Source organism: Aristolochia californica, unplaced genomic scaffold (assembly GCF_029961685.1).
Source record: "Aristolochia californica isolate CCGP_79_NKW_82.1479 unplaced genomic scaffold, dmAriCali1.0.hap1 SCAF_8, whole genome shotgun sequence".
NCBI classification, from domain to species: Eukaryota; Viridiplantae; Streptophyta; class Magnoliopsida; order Piperales; family Aristolochiaceae; genus Aristolochia; species Aristolochia californica.
This window is the reverse complement of record NW_027182279.1, coordinates 23,744,311-23,763,345: the sequence shown is the minus strand read 5'-3', so window position 1 is coordinate 23,763,345 and position 19,035 is coordinate 23,744,311.

Sequence of the window (19,035 nt, the reverse complement as noted above, 5' to 3'; positions counted from 1 at the left end):
TTATCTCCCTCTACATTTGTGCATTTCCATTATAGATGTATACTATTTTCTTAAATCAAATCTTGAGTTTTCACTTCCCCTTCATCTTGTAAACAATTTTGATAAAAAGGCAAGTAGATCACAACGAAGTGAAAATTTTAGAGTTAATGCATGGAAAAATTTAAAACAATAACAAATGTAAGTAAAGAAAATTTATTCACACACCACAAATGAACACAAAAGTTTTTTTATCCATGTTTGGGAAATTCCACGAGTTCAACCCTAATAGCTTGGAATTTTATAAGAAAGTGATTTAAATCTACACATGTTTTAAAAATGGATATGCATGCTTGAAACATGTTAAAGATGCAAATGACCTATGGATCCAAATTTTTTCAAGAGAATAACAAACGCTCATTAAGTTCTCAAGTGACCATGCGGTGGGATATTTACCTGAGTCAAACCAGCCACTATTTTTTCCATTTAAAAAATCTTACCCAACAATCATAAATGATTGTAAAGTGATTTTTCATGCGTAACTGGCTATATTTTTGTAAGAAATAACTTATGGATTTGGAGTCCACACTTAGTTAAAAATCCCCCGCCTCCCCCTTTTCCAGATGATTGTGATACCCAATATATAAAAACTGGAAAGAGTTTACAATCACTAAAAATTACAGACACTTTTTGGAATTATCTCTCTCTTCATTTGTGTATTTCCATTATACATGTACACTTTTTTCTTAAATCAAAACTTGAGTTTTCACTTTCCCTTCATGTCGTAAATTTTTTTGATAAAAAGACAAATAGATCACAACGAAGTGAAAATATTAGAGTTTATGCATGGAAAAAATTCAAAACAATAAAAAATGTAAGTAAATAAAATTTATTCACACACCACAAATAAACACAAAAAATTTGTTATTCTAGTTTGAGAAATTCCACTAGTGCAACCCAAATAGTTTGGAATTTTATAAGAAAGAGATTTAAATCTACACATGTTTTAAATATGGATATACATGCTTGAAACATGTTAAAGATGCAAATGACCTATGGATCCAAACCTTTTAAAGGGAATAAAAAATGTTCATTAAATTCTCAAGTAAGTGTGAGGTAGGATATTTACCCAAGTCCAACAAGCCATTATTTTGGCCATTTGTAAAAAGGTAACCCAAGAATCATAGATGATTGTAAAGTGATTTACCATGCATAACAGGCTATATTTTTGTAAGAAATTACTTATGGAATTGGAGTCCACACTCAATTAAAAATCCACCACCTCCCCCATTTCCTGACGATTGTGAAACCCAATATATATAAAAACTAGAAAGAGTTTACAATCCCTAAAAATTACAGACACTTTTCGGAATTATCTCTCTCTACATTTTTGCATTTCCATTTTAGATGTATACTTTTTTCTTAAATCAAAACTTGAGTTTTTACTTTCCCTTCATCTCGTAAACAATTTTGATAAAAAGGCAAATAGATCACAACGAAGTGAAAATTTTAGAGTTTATGCATGTAAAAAAATTTTATTCACACACTACAAATGAACACTAAAGTTTTGTTATCCAAGTTTTGGAAATTCCACTAGTTCAACCCTAATAGCTTGGAATTTTATTAGAAAGAGATTTAAATCTACACATGCTTTAAATATTGATATGCGTGCTTGAAACATGTTAAAGAAGTAAATGACCTGTGGATCCAAAAATTTTAAAGAGAATAACAAATGCACATTAAATTCTCAAATGAGCGTGCGTGAGGGATATTTACCCGAGTCAAACAAGCTATTATTTTTCCCATTTACAAAAAGCTGACCCATCAATCATGGATGATAGTAAAGTGATTTATCATGCGTAATGGGCTATATTTTTGTAAGAAATTAGTTATGGATAGGGAGTCAACACTCACTTAAAAATGCCCCACCTCCCCCTTTTCCCGACGATTGTGAAACCCAATATATAAAAACAAGAAAGAGTTTTAATCCCCAGAAATTACAGAGTTCACATTTTTCTTAAATCAAAACTTGAGTTTTCACTTTCCCTTCATCTCGTACATTTTTTTTTAAAAAAAAAGCAAATAGATCACAACGAAGTAAAAATTTTAGAGTTTATGCATGGAAGAAATTTAAAACAATAACAAATGTAAGTAATGAAAATTTATTCACACACCACTAGCGAACACAAAAGTTTTGTTATCCAAGTTTGGGAAATTCCACTAATTCAACCCTAATTGCTTGGATATGCATATGCTTGAAATAAAATATGGATATGCATGCTTTAATTATGTAAAAACAAGAAAGAGATTTAAATCTATACATGTTTTAAATATGGATATGCATGCTTGAATTATGTTAAAGATGCAAATGACCTATGGATCCAAACCTTTTAAAGAGAAAAACAAATGCTCATTAAATTCTCAAATGAGCGTGCGGTGGGATATTTACCCGAGTCAAAGAACTCATTATTTTGCCCATATAAAAAAAGCTGACCCAACAATCATAGATGTTTGTAAAGTGTTTTATCATGCCTAACGGGCTATATTTTTGTAAGAAATGACTTATTGATTGGGAGTCAACACTCAGTTAAAAATCCCCCGCCTCCCCCTTTCCCTACTATTGCGAAACCCAATATAAAAAATCTAGAAAGAGTTTACAGTCCCTAAAAATTACAGACATTTTTTGGAATTATATCTCTCTACATTTTTGCATTTCCATTTTAGATGTATACTTTTTTCTTAAATCAAAACTTGAGTTTTCACTTTCCCATCATCTCGTAAACAATTATGATTGAAGTGCAAAAAGATCACAACGAGGTGAAATTTTAGAAATTATGCATGGAAAAAATTTAAAACAATAACATATGTAATTAAATAAAATTTATTCACACACCACAAATTAACATAAAAGATTTCTTATCCAAGTTTTGGAAATTCCACTAGTTCAAACCTAATAGCTTGGAATTTTATAAATAAGAGATTTAAATCTACACATGTTTTAAATATGGATGGGCATGCTGAAAATATGTTAAAGATGCAAATGACCTATGGATCCATAGCCTTTAAAGAGAATAACATATGCTCATAAAATTCTCAAATGAGCGTGTGGTGGGTTATTTACCCGAGTGAAACAAGCCATTATTTTGCCCATTAACAAAAAGCTGACCCAACAATCATAGATGATTGTAAAGTGATTTATCTTACGTAACGGGCTATATTTTTGTAAGAAATGACTTATGGATTGGGAATCCACACTCAGTTAAAAATCCCCCGCCTCCCCCTTTTTCCAACGATTGCGAAACCCATATATAAAAACTAGAAAGAGTTTTCAATCCCTGAAAATTATAGACACTTGTCGAAATTATCTCTCTACATTTGTGCATTTCCATTATAGATGTACACTTTTTTCAAAAATCAAAATTGGTGTTTTCACTTTCCCTTCATCTAGTAAACAATTTTGATAAAAAGGCTAATAGATCACAACGAAGTGAAAATATTAGAGTTTATGCATGGAAAAAATTTAAAACAATAACAAATGTAAGTAAAGAAAATTTATTCACACGCCACAAATGGACACAAAATTTTTTTTATCCAAGTTTGGGAAATTCCACTAGTGCAACCCTAATAGCATGGAATTTTATAAGAAAAAGATTTAAATCTACACATGTTTTAAATATGGATATGCATGCTTGAAACATGCTAAAGATGCAAATGACCTATGGATCCAAACCTTTTAAAATGAATACCAAATACTCATTAAATTCTCAAGTGAGTATGCGGTGGGATATTTACCCGAGTCAAACAAGCCATTATTTTGCCCATTTGCAAAAAGTTGATCCAACAATCATAGATGATTGTAAAGTGATTAACCATGAGTAACGGGCTATATTTTTGTATGAAATGATTTATGGATTGGGAGTCCACACTCAATTAAAAATCCCAGCATCCCCCTTTTCCCGACGATTTCAATACCCAATATATAAAAAATAGAAAGAGTATACAATCCCCAAAAATTACAGACACTTTTTTGAATTATCTCCTTCTATATTTGCATTTTAGATGTATTCTTTTTTCTTAAATCAAAACTTGAGCTTTCACTTTCCCTTCATCTCGTAAACAATTTTGATAAAAAGGAAAATAGATCACAATGAAGTGAAAATTTTAGAGTTTACGCATTGAAAATTTTAAAACAATAAAAAACGTAAGTAAATACAATTTATTCACACACCACTAACGAAGAAAAAAAATGTTTTGTTATCCAAGTTTGGAAAATTCCACTAGTTCACTTTTCCCCTTTTCTCGTAAACAAAGAGATAAAAAGGCAAATAGATCACAACAAAATGAAAATTTTAAAGTTTATGTTTGCAAAAAATTTAAAACAACAAATGTAACTGAAGAAAATTTATTCACATACCACAAATGAACACAAAAGTTTTCATATCCAAGTTTGGGAAATTCCACTAGTTCAACCCTAATAGCTTGGAATTTTTATAAGAAAGAGATTTTCTAATTGACCCTACACATGTTTTAAATAAGGATATGCATGCTTGAAACATGTTAAAGATGCAAATAACCTGTGGATCCAAACCGCATTAAATTCTCAAGTGAACCTGCGGTAGGATATTTTCCCAAGGAAAATAAGTCAATTTTTTGCCCATTTACAAAAGGCAAACCTTACAATCATGAGTGATCGTAAAGTGATTTGTCGGTCAATCATGTGTAACAGGCTATATTTTTGTAAGAAATGACTTTTGAATTGGGAGTGTTTCACTCAGTTAAAAATCCCCTGCCTCCTTTTCCAGCGATTGCAAAACCTAATATATAAAAACTAGAAAGAGTTTACAATCCAAAAAAATTACAGACACTACACTTTTTGGAATTATCTCACTCTACATTGGTGCATTTTCATGTTAGATGTATACCTTTTTCTGAAATCAAAACTTGAGTTTTCACTTTTCCCCTTATCTCTTAAACAAAGAGATAAAAAGGCAAATAGATCACAACAAAATGAAAATTTTAGAGTTTATGTATGCAAAAAATTTAAAAGAACAATAAATGTAAGTAAAGAAAATTTATTCGCACACCACAAATGAACACAATAGTTTTGATATTCAAGTATGGGAAATTCAACTAGTTCAACCCTAATAGTTAGAAATTTTTATAAGAAAGGGATTTTCTAATTGATCGTACACATGTTTTAAATATGGATATGCATGCTTGAAACATGTTCAAGCTGCAAATGATCTATGGATCCAACCCACATTATATTCTCAAGTGAACGTGTGGTTGGATATATACCCGAGTCAAACTAGCAAATTTTTTGCCCATTAAAAATAGATGACCTAACAATCATGTGTGTTTGTAAAGTGATTTATCGGTCAATCACGTGTAACGGGCTATATTTTTTGTAAGAAATGACTTATGGATTGGGAGTGTTTCACTCAATTAAAAATCTCCCGCCTCCCCCTTTTCCTAACAATTGCAAAATGTAACATATAAAAACTAAAAAGGTTTTACAATCCCTAAAAATTATAGACACTACACTTTTTGGAATTATCTCTCTCAACAGTTTTGCATTTCCATTTTAGATGTATACTTTTTTCTTAAATCAAAACATGAGTTTTCACTTTTCCCCTTATCTTGTAAACAAAGAGATAAAAAGGCAAATAGATCTCAGCAAAATGAAAATTTTGGAGTTTATGTATGCAAAAAATTTAAAACAACAACAAATTCAAATAAAGAAAATTTATTCACACACCACAATTGAACACAAATGTTTTGAAATCCAAGTTATGGAAATTCCACTTATTCAAACGTATTTGCTTGGAATTTTATAAGAAAGGGATTTTCTAATTGTTCCTACACATGTTTTAAATATGGATATTCATTCTTGAAACATGTTAAAGATGCATATGACCAATGGATCCGAACCGCATTCAATTGTCAAGTGAACGTGAGGTGGGATTTTTTCCGGAGTCAAACATGCCAATTTTTTTACCATTTAAAAAAATCTGACCTAACAATCATGGGTAATTGTAAAGTGATTTATCGGTCAATCATGCATAACGGGTTATATTTTAGTAAGAAATGACTTATGGATTGGTAGTGTTTCACTCTGTTAAAAAACTCCCGCTTCCCCCTTCTCCCGACAATTGCATAACCTAATATGTTAAACCAAGAAAAAGCTTACAACCCCCAAAAATTACAAACACTACACTTTTTGGAATTATCTTTATCTACATTTGTGCAGTTCCATTTTAGTTGTATACAATTTTCTTAAATAAAAACTTTTCTCCTTATCTCGTAAACAAATAGATATAAAGGCAAATAGATCACAACAAAATAAAAATTTTACATTTTATGTATGCAAAAAATTAAAAACAAGAAGTAATGTAAGTAAAGAAATTTTATTCACACACCTCAAATGAACACAAAAGTTTTGATATCCAAGTTTGGAAAATTCCACTAGTTCAACCCTAATTGCTTGAAATTTTATAAGAAAGGGATTTTCTAATTGATCCTACACATGTTTTACATATGGATATGCAGGCTTGAAACATGTTAAAGATTCAAATGACCTATGGATTCAAACCACATTAAATTCTCCAGTGAACAAGCAGTGTGATATTTACCCGAGTCAAACAGCCAATTTTTTTCCCATTTACCAAAAGCTGACCTAACAAACAATGGTGATTCTAAAGTGATTGATCGGTCAATCATACGTAACGGGCTATATTTTTGTAAGAAATGACTTATGGTTTGGGAGTGTTTCACTTAGTTAAAAATCCCCCGCCTTCCCCTTTCCCGAGGATTGCAAAACATAATATATATAAACTAGAAAGTGTTTACAATCCCTAAAAATTACAAACACTACACTTTTTGGAATTATCTCTCTCTAAATTTATGGATTTCCCTTTTAGATGTATACTTTTTTGTTAAATCAAAACTTAAGTTTTCACTTTTCCCCTTATCTCGTAAGCAAAGAGATAAAAAGGCAAATAGATCACAATAAAATAAAAATTTTAGAGTTTAAGTATGCAAAAAAGTTAAAACAACAACTAATGTTAGTAATTAAAATTTATTCACACACCACAAATGAACACAAAAGTTTTGATATCCTAGTTTGTGAAATTCCACTAGCTCAACCTTAATCGCTTGGAATTTGACAAGAAAAGGATTTTCTAATTGATTGTACACATGTTTTAAATATGGATATGCCTGCTTGAAACAGGTTAAAAATGTAAATGATCTATGGATCCAACCTGCATTAAATTCTCAAGTGAACGTGCAATGGGATATTTTCTCGAGTCAAAGAAGCAAATTTTTTTCCCATTAACATAAAGCTGACCTAACAATCATTGGTGTTTGTAAATTGATTTATCGATCAATCACGTGTAACGGGCTATATTTTTGTAAGAAATGACTTATGGATTCAGAGTGTTTCACTCAGTTAAAAATCCCCCACCTCCCCCTTTTCCCGACAATTGCAAAACCTAATATATAAAAACTAAAGAGTTTACAATCCCTAAAAATTATAGACACTACACTTTTTAGAATTATATCTCTCCACATTTTTGCATTTCCATTTTAGATGCATACTTTTTTCTTAAATCAAAACATGAGTTTTCACTTTTCCCCTTATCTTGTAAACAAAGAGATAAAAAGGCAAATAGATCACTAGAAAATGAAAATTTTAGAGTTTAAGTGTGCAAAAAAATTAAAACAACAAAAAATGTAAGTAAAAATAATTTATTCACACTCCACAAATGAACACAAAAGTTTTGATATCCAAGTTTTGGAAATTCCAATAGTTCAACCCTAATAGCTTGGAATTTTATAAGAAAGGGATTTTCTAATTGATCCTACACATGTTTTAAATATGGATATGCATGCTTGAAACATGTTAAAGATGCAAATGACTTATGGATCCGAACAACGTTAAATTGTCAAGTCAACGTGCGGTGGGATATTTATCAGAGTCAACCAAGCCAATTTTTTGCCCATTTACAAAAAGCAAACATAACAATCATTGGTGATTTTAAAGTGATTTATCGGTCAACCATGCATAATAGGCTATATTTTAGTAAGAAATGACTTATGAATTGGGAGTGTTTCACTCAGTTAAAAATCCCCGCCTCCCCCTTTTTCCCTACGATTGCAAAACCTAATATATAAAAACTAGAAAGAGTTTACAATCCCTAAAAATTACAGATAGCACACTTTTAAGAATTATCTCTCTCTACATTTGTGCATTTCCATTTTAGATGTATAATTTTATCGTAAATCAAAACTTTAGTTTTCACTTTTCCCCTTATCTCGTAAACAAAGAGATAAAAAAGCAAATAGATCATAACATAATGAAAATTTTAGAGTCTATGTATCCAAAAAATTTAAAAAGATAACATATATAAGTAAATAAAATTTATTCTCACACCACAAATGAACACAAAAGTTTTGAAATACAAGTTATGGAAATTCCACTAGTTAAACCGTAAAAGGTTGGAATTTTATAAGAAAGAGATTTTCTAATTGATCCTACACATGTTTTAAATGTGGATATGCAAGCTTGAAACATGTTAAAGATGCAAAGGACCTATGGATGCGAACCACATTCAATTCTCAAGTGAACGTGCGGTGGGATATTTACTGGAGTCAAACATGCCAATTTTTTGCCCATTTACAAAAAGCTGACCTATCAATCATGGGTGATTGTAAAGTCATTTGTCGGTCAATCATGTGTAACAGGCTATATTTTAGTAAGAAATGACTTAAGGATTCAAAGTATTTCACTCAGTTAAAAATCCCCCGCTTCCCCCTTTTCCCGACGATAGAAAAACCTAATATCTTAAAACTGCATAGAGTATTCAATCCCTAAAAATTACAGACGCTACACCTTTTGGAATTATCTCTCTCTACATTTGTGCATTTCCATTTTAGTTGTATACTTTTTCCTTAAATCAAAACCTTTCCCCTTATCTCGTAAACAAAGAGATATAAAGGGAAATAGATCACAACCAAATGAAACTTTTATAGTTTATGTATGCAAAAATTTTAAAACAACAACTAATGTAAGAAAAGAAATTTTATTCACACACCTCAAATGAACACAAAAATTTTGATATCCAAGTTTGGGAAATTCCACTAGTTCAACCCTAATAGCTTGGAATTTTATAAGAAAGGGATTTTCTAATTGATCCTATACATGTTTTAAATATGGATGAACATGTTTAAAACATATTAAAGATTCAAATGACCTATGGATCCAAACCGCATTAAATTCTCAAGTGAACCTGCAGTGGGATATTTACCCTAGTCAAAAAAGCAAATTTTTGGCCCATTTACAAAAAGCTGACCTAACAATAACGGGTGATTTTAAAATGATTTATCGATCAATCATGCGTAATGGGGTATATTTTTGTTAGAAATAGCTTATGGATTGGGAGTGTTTCACTCAGTTAAAAATCCCCCGCTTCCCCCTTTTCCCGTCGATTGCAAAACCTAACATATTAAAACTAGAAAGAGTTCACAATCCCTAAAAATTACAGACACTACACTTTTTGGAATTATATCTCTCTGCATTTATGGATTTCCATTTTAGATGTATACTTTTTTCTTAAATCAAAACTTGAGTTTTCATTTTTTCCCTTATCTCGTAAACAAAGAAAAAAAAGGCAAATAGATCACAAAAAAATAAAAAATTTAGAGTTTATGTATGCAAAAATTTTAAAACAACAACATTTTTAAGTAAAAAAAATTTATTCACACACCACAAATGAACACAGAAGTATTGATATGCAAGTTTGGGAAATTCCACTAGCTCAACTCTAATCGCTTGGAATTTGATAAGAAAGGGATTTTCTAATTGATCATACACATGTTTTAAATGTCGATATGCATGCTTGAAACATGTTAAAGATGCAAATGATCTATAGATCTAACCCACGCTAAATTCTCAAGTGAACGTGAGGTGGGATATATACCTGAGTCAAACAAGCCAATTTTCTACCCATTTACAAAAAGCTGACCTAACAATCATGGGTGATTGTAAAGTGATTTATCGATCAATCATGCGTAATGGGCTATATTTTTGTAAGAAATGACTTATGGATTGTGAGTGTTTCACTCAGTTAAAAATCCCCTCCTCCCCCTTTTCCTGACAATAGAAAAATCTAATATATAAAAACTAGAAAGAGTTTACAATCCCTAAAAATAATAGACACTACACTTTTTTGAATTATCTCTCTCCACATTTGTGCATTTACAGTTTAGATGTATACTTTTTTCTTTAATCAAAACATGAGTTTTCACTTTTCCCCTTATCTCATAAAAAATAGATAAAAAGGCAAACAGATCACAACAAAATAAAAATTTTAGAGTTTATGTATGCAAAAACTTCAAAACAACATCAAATATAAGTAAAGAAAATTTATTCACACACCACAAATTAACCGAAAAGTTTTGATATCCCAGTTAGGGAATTTCAACTAGTTTAACCGTAATAGCTTGGGATTTTATAAGAAAGGGAGTTTCTAATTGATCCTACATTTGTTTTAAATATGAATATGCATGCTTGAAACATGTTAAAGATGCAAATGACCTATGGATCAAAACCGTAATAAATTGTCAAGTGAACATGCGGTGGGATATTTACCCGAGTCAAACTTGCCAATTTTTTGCAAATTTATAAAAGCAGACCTAACAATCATGCGTGATTGTAAAGTTATTTATAAGTCAATCATGTGTAACGATTTATATTTCTGTAAGAAATGCCATATGGATTTGAAGTGTTTCACTTAGTTAAAAATTCATCGCCTCCCCTTTTCCTGACGATTGTAAAAAGTAATATAGAAAAACTCGAAAGAGTTTACAATCCTTAAAAATTACAGACACTACACTTTTTGGAATTATCTCTCTCTACATTTGTGTATTTCTATTTTAGATGTATACTTTTTTCTTAAATCAAAGCTTGTGTTTTCACTTTTCCCCTTATCTCGTAAACAAAGAGATAAAAAGGCAAATAGATCACAAAAAAATGAAAATTTTTGAGTTTAAGAATGCAAAAAATTTAAAACAACAAAAAATGTAAGTAAAGAAAATTTATTCACACACCACAAATGAATACAAAATTTTTTATATCCAACTTTGGGAATTTCCTCTAGTTCAACCCTAATAGCTTTGAATTATATTGGGAAGGGATTTTCAAATTGATCCTACACTTGTTTTAAATATGGATATGCATTTTTCAAACATTTTAAAGATGCAAATGACCTATAGATCCAAACCGTACTAAATTCTGAAGTGAACATGTGGTGGGATATTTACCTGAGTCGAACAAGCAAATTTTTAGCCCATTTACAAAATGTTTGCCTAACAATCATAGGTGATTGTAAAGTGATTTGTCGGTCAATCATGCATGACGGGCTATATTTTAGTAAGAAATGATTGATGCTTTGGGAGTGTTGCACTCAGTTAAAAATCCCCCGCCTCTCCCTTTTCCCGATGATTGCAAAACCAAATATATTAAAACTCGAAAGAGTTGACAATCCCTAAAAATTACAGACACTACACTTTTTGGAATTATCTCTCTCTACAATTGTGCATTTCCATTTTAGATGTATACTTTTTTCTTAAATAAAAATTTTCCCCTTTTCTCATAAACATAGAGATAAAAAGGCAAATAGATCACAAAAAAATGAAAATTTCATAGTTTATTTATGCAAAAAATTTAAAACAACTACAAATGTAAACAAAGAAAATTTATTCACACACCAAAAATTAACGCAAAATTTTTTATGTCAAACTTTTGGAAATTCCACTAGTTCAACGCTAACAACTTGGAATTTTATTAGAAAGGGATTTTCTAATTGATCCAACACATGTTTTAAAATATGGATATGCATGCTTGAAACATGTTAAAGATACAAATGATCCATGGCTCCCACACACATTAAATCCTCTAGTGAACGTGCGGTGGGTTATTTATCCGAGTCAACAAGCCAATTTTTAGCCCATTTAAAAAACTTGACCAAAATTTCATAGGTGATTATAAATCAATTGATCGGTCAATCATGCGTAATGGACTAAATTTTTGTAAGAAATGACTTTTGGATTGGGAGCATTTCACTCAGTTAAAAATCCCCCACCTCCCCCTTTTCCCCACGATTGCAAAACCTAATACATAAAAACTAGAAAAAGTTTATAATCCCTAAAAATTATAGACACTACACTTTTTGGAATTATCTCTCTCTACATTTGTGCATTTCCATTTTAGAGGTATACTTTTTTCTTAAATAAAAACTTGATTTTTCACTTTTCCCTTTATCTCGTAAACAAAGAGATAAAAACACAAATACATCAAAACAAAATGAAAATTTTAGAGTTTATGAATGAAAAATATTTATTACAACAAAAAATCTAAATTAAGAAAGTTTATCACACAGCACAAATAAACACAAAAGTTTTGAGATCCATGTTTGGGAAATTTCACTTATTCAACTCTAATAGCATGGAATTTTATAAGAATGGGATTTTCTTATTGATCCCATACATGTTTCAAATATTGATATGATTGCTTTAAACATGTTAAAGATGCAAATGACCTATGGATCCAAACCGCATTAAATTCTCAAGTAAATGTGTGGTGGGATATTTACCCGAGTCAAACAAGCCAATTTTTTACCAATTTACAAAAAGCTAACCAAACAATCACTAGTGATTTTAAAGTAATTTATCAGTCAATCATACGTAACAGGCTATATTTTTGTAAGAAATGACTTATGGATTGGGAGTGTATCACTCAGTTAAAAATCCTCCCTTCTCCCTTTTCCCGACGATTGAAATACCTAATATATTAAAACTAGAAAGAGTTCACCATCCCTGAAAATTACAGACACTACTCTTTTTGGAATAATCTCTCTCTACATTTGTGCATTTCCATTTTAGATGTATACTTTTTTTTTCAATAAAAAAATTTCCCCTTATGTCGTAAACAAACAGATAAAAAGGCAAATAGATCACAACAAAATGAAAATTTTAGAGTTTATGTACGCAAAAAATTTTAAACAACAACAAATATAAGTAAAGAAAATTTATTCACACACGACAAATGAAGACAAAAGTTTTGATTTCCATGTTTGGGAAATTCCACTAGTTGAACCCTAATAGTTTGGAATTTTTTTAAGAAAGTGATTTTCTAAATGATTCTACACATGTTTTAAATGTGGATATGCATGCCCCTAACATGTTAAAGATAAAAATGACATATGGATCCAAACCGCATTAAATTCTTAGGTGAACGTACGATGAGATATTTACACGAGTCACACAAGCCAATTTTTTACCTATTTACAAAAAGCTGACCTAACAATCACGAGTGATTGTAAAGTGATTTATCGGTCAATCATGCGTAATGGGCTATATTTTTGTAAGAAATGACTTATGGATTGGGAGTATTTCACTCAGTTAAAAATTCCCCGTTTCCCCCTTTTCCCGGCCATTGCAAAACCTAATATATTAAAACTAGAAAGAGTTTCAATCCCTAAAAATTATAGACACAACACTTTTTGGAATTATCTTTCTCTAAATTTGTGCATTTCCATTTTAGTTGTATACTTTTTTCTTAAATCAAAACATTTCCACTGATCTCGTGAACAAAGAGATAAGAAGGCAAATAGATCACAACAAAATAAAAATTTTACAATTTATCTATGAAAAAAATTTAAAACAAGAACTAATGTATGTAAATAAAATTTATTCACACACGACAAATGAACACAAAAGTTTTGATATTAGAGGTTGGGACATTCCACTAGTTCAACCCTAATAGCTTGGAATTAATAATAAAGGGATTTTATAATTGATCCTACACATGTTTTAAATATTGATATACATGCTTGAAACATGTTAAAGATGCAATTGACATATGGATCCAAACGACTTTAAAGTCTAAAGTGAACGTGAGGTGGGATATTTAACACAGTCAAACCAGCAAATTTTTTGCCCATTTACAAAAAGATTACCTAACAATCATGGGTGATTTTAAAGTGATTTATCTGTCAATCATGTGTAACGGGCTATATTTTTGTTCGAAATGACTTATGGATTGGGAGTGTTTCACTCAGTTGAAAATCCCTTGCTTCCCCCTTTTCCGGATGATTGCAAAACCTAATATATTGTAACTAGAAAGAGTTTACAATCCCTAAAAATAACAAACACTAAAATTTTAGAATTTATCTCTCTCTACATTGGTGCATTTCCATTTTAGTTGTATACATTTTTCTTAAATCAAAATTTTTCCACTTATCTCATGAACAAAGAGATAAAAAGGCAAATAGATCACAACAAAATAAAATTTTTATAGTTTATCTATGCAAAAAAATTAAAACAACAACTAATGTAAGTAAATAAAATTTATTCACACACCACAAATGAACTCAAAAGTTTTGATATCCAACTTTGGGAAATTCCACTAGTTCAAGCCTATTAGTTTGGAATTTTATAAGAAAGGGATTTTCTAGTTGATCCTAAAAAGGCAAATAGATTACAACAAAATGAAAATTTTATATTTTTATATATGAAAAAAATTTAAAACAACAACAAATGTAAAAAAAGAAAATTCATTTACACCCCACAAATGAACACAAAGCTTTTCATATCCATGTTTGGGAAATTCCCCTAGCTCAACCCCAATGGCTTCGAATTTGACTAGAAAAGGATTTTCTAATTGATCGTACATATGTTTTAAAATGGATATGTATGCTTGAAACATGTTAAAGATGCATATGACCTACGGATCCAAACCGCATTAAATTCTCAAGTGAACATACGGTGGGATATTTACCCGAGTCAAACATGCCAATTTTTAGCCCATTTACAAAAAAAATCACCTAACAATCATGGGTGATTGTAAAGTAATTTATCGGTCTATCATACGTAACGAGCTATATTTTTTAAGAAATGACTGATTGATTGGGAGTGTTTATCTTCGTTAAAAATCCTCCACCTCCCCCTTTACCCAACGATTGCAAAACCTAATATATATAAAAAAAGAGTTTACAATCCCTAAAAATTACAGACACTACACTTTTTGGAATTATCTCTCTCCACATTTGTTCATTTCCATTTTAGATCTATACTTTTTTCTTAAATCCAAACATGAGTTTTAACTTTTCCCCTCATCACGTAAACAAAGAGATAAAAAGGCAAATAGATCACAACAAAATGAAAATTTTAGAGTTTATGTAGCTTCAAATTTTTATAAGAAAGGGATTTTCTAATAGACCCTACACACATTTTAAATATGGCTATGCAGGCTTGAAACATGTAAAAGATGTAAATGACCTATGGATCAAAACCGCATTAAATTCTCAAGTGAACGTGCGGTGGGATATTTACCCGAGTCAAACAAGCCAATTATTTTTCCCATTTATAAAAACAGGCCGAACAATCATTGGTGTTTGTAAAGTGATTTATTGGTCAATAATGCATAACGGGCAATATTTTGGTGAGAAAAGTCTTATGGATTTGGATTGTTTCACTCAATTAAAAATCCAACGCCTCCCCCTTTTCCTGATGATTGGAAAACGTAATATATAAAAACTAAATAGAGTTTACAATCCTTAAAAATTACAGACACTACACTTTTTGGAATTATCACTCTCTACATTTGAGCATGTCCATGTTAGATGTATACTATTTTCTTAAATCAAAACTCAAGTTTTTACTTTTGCCCTTATCTCGTAAACAAAGAGACAAAAAGGCAAAAAGATCACAACAAAACGAAAATTTTAGAGTTTAAGTATGCAAAAAATTTAAAACAACAACTAATGTAATTAAAGAATTTTTTTTCACACACCACAAATGAACACAAAAATTGTGATATCCAAGTTTGGGAATTCCACTAGTTCAACCCTAATAGCTAGGAATTTTAAGAGAAGGGAACTTTCTAATTGATCCTACATATGTTTTAAAAATGGATACGCATGCTTGATATAGGTTAAAGATGCAAATGACTTATGGATCCAAACCGCATAAAATTCTCAAGAAAACGTGCAGTGTGATATTTACCCGTGTCAAACATGCCAATTTTTTGCCCATTTACAAAAAGTTGACCTAACAATAACGGGTGATTGTAAAGTGATTTAACGATCAATCATGCATAACAGGGTATATTTTTGTAAGAAATGACTTAAGGATTAGAAGTGTTTCACTTAGTTAAAAATCCCCCGTTTCCCCCTGTTCCCGACGAATGCAAAACCTAATATAATAAAACTAGAAAGAGTTTACAATCCCTAAAAATTACTGACACTACACTTTTTGGAATCATCTCTCTTTATATTTAGGCATATCCATTTTAGATGTATACTTTTTTCTTAAATCAAAACCTTTCCCTCTATCTCATAAAAGAGAGATAAAAAGGCAAATAGATCACAACAAAATGAAAATTTTACATTTTATGTATGCAAAAAATATAATACAACAACAAAGTAAACAAAGAAAATTTATTTACACCCCACAAATGAACACAAAAGTTTTGATATCCATGTTTGGGAAATTCCACTAGCTCAACCCTAATCGTTTGGAATTGGAAAAGAAAAGGACTTTCCAATTGAACGTACACATGTTTTAAATATGGATATGCATGCTTGAAACATGTTAAAGATGCTAATGACCTAGGGATCCAAACTGCATTAAATTCTCGAGTGAACGTGCGGTGGGATATTTAACCGAGTCAAACAAGCCAATTTTTTGCCCATTTACAGAAAGGTCACCAATCATGGGTGATTGTACATTAATTTATTAGTCAATCATGCGTAATGGGATATATTTTTGTAAGAAATGACTTATGGATTGGGAGTGTTTCACTCAGTTAAAAATCCCCCGCTTCCCCCTTTTTCTGACGGTTGCAAAACTAGAAAGTGTTCACAATCCCTAAAAATTACAAACACTACACTTTTTGGATTTACCTCTCTTTACATTTGGGCATTTCTATTTTAGATGTATACTTTTTTCTTAAATCAAAAATCTTCCCCTTATATCGTAAAGAAAGATACAAAAAGGAAAATAGATCACCAAAAAAAAAAAAATTTACCCACACACATCAATTGAACACAAACATTTTTTATATCATAATTTGGAAAATTCCACTAGTTCAACCCTAATAACTTGAAATTTTACAAGAAACGGATTTTCTAATTGATCCTACACATATTTAAATATGGATATGCGTGCTTGAAACATGTTAAAGACGCAATGACCTATGGATCAAAACCCCATTAAATTCTCAAGTGAACGTGCGGTGGGATATTTACGCGAGTCAAACAAGCCAATTTTTTGCCCATTTACATAAAACAGACCTTACAATAATGGGTGATTGTAAACTAATTTATCGGTCAATAATGTGTAACAGTCTATTTTTTGAGCGAGAATTGTCTTATGGATTTTGAGTCTCTCACTTAGTTAAAATTCCACCACCTCCTCCCTTTCCCGACGATTGCAAAACGTAATATATAAAAATTAGATAGAGTTTACAATCCTTAAAAATTACATACACTACACTTTTTGGAATTATCACTCTCTACATTTGTGCATTTCCATGTTAGATGTATTCTATTTTCTTAAATCAAAACTCAAGTTTTCACACTCGCCCTTATCTTGTAAAGAAAGATATGAAAAGGCAAATAGATCACAACAAAACAAAAATTTTAGAGTTTAAGTATGCAAAAAATTTAAAGCAACAACAAATATCAGTAAAGAAAATTTTTCCACACACCACAAATGAACATAAAAGTTTTGATATCCAAGTTTGGGAATTCCACTAGTTCAACCGTAATAGCTTTGAATTTTTTGAGAAGGGGATTTTCTAATTGATCCTACACATATTTTAAATATGGATATGCATGCCAGAAACATGTTAAAGATGCAAATGACTTATGGATACAAAATGAAATAAATTCTCAAGAGAACGTGCAATGGGATATTTACCCGAGTCAATCAAGCCAATTTTTTGCCCATTTACAAAAAGCTAACCTAACAATCACGGGTGATTGTAAAGTGATTTATCGATCAATCATGTGTAACGGGCTATATTTTTGTTAGCAATGACTAATGGATTGAAAGTGTTTCACTCAGTGAAAAATCCTCTGTTTCCCCCTTGTCCCGATGATTTCTTAAACCTAATATATTAAAACTAGAAAGAGTTTACAATCCCCAAAAATTACAGACACTACACTTTTTGGAATTATCTCTCTCTATATTTGTGCATTTCTATTTTAGATGTATACTTTTTTCTTAAATCAAAACTTTTCCCCTTTTCACATAAAAAAAGAGATAAAAAGGCAAACAAATCTCAACAAAATGAAAATTTGACATTTTATGTCTGCAAAAAATTATATTCAACAACAAATGTAAACAAAGAAAATTCATTCGCACCCCACAAATGAACACAAAACTTTTGATATCCATGTTTGGGAAATTCCCCTAGCTCAACCCTAATCGCTTGGAATTTGACTAGAAAGGGATTTTCTAATTGATCATACACATGTTTTAAATATGGATATGTATGCTTGAAACATGTTAAAGATGCAAATGACCTATGGATCCAAACCGCATTAAATTCTCAAGTGAACGTACGGTGGGATATTTACCCAAGTCAAACAAGCCAATTTTTAGCCCATTTATAAAATGCTCACCTTGCAATCACGGGTGATTGTAAAGTAATTTATCGGTCAATCATACATAACGAGCTATATTTCTTTAGGAAATGACTGATTGATTGGGAGTGTTTCACTTAGTTAAAAATCCTCTGCCTCCCCCTATACCCAACGATTGCAAAACCTAATATATAAAAAATAGAAAGAGTTTACAATCCCTAAAAATTACTGACACTACATTTTTTGGAATTATCTCTCTCCACAATTGTGCATTTCCATTTTAGATGTACACTTTTTTGTTAAATAAAAACATGAGTTATAACTATTCCCCTCACCACGTAAACAAAGAGATAAAAAGGCAAATAGCTCACAACAAAATGAAAATTTTAGAGTTTATGTATGCAAAAAA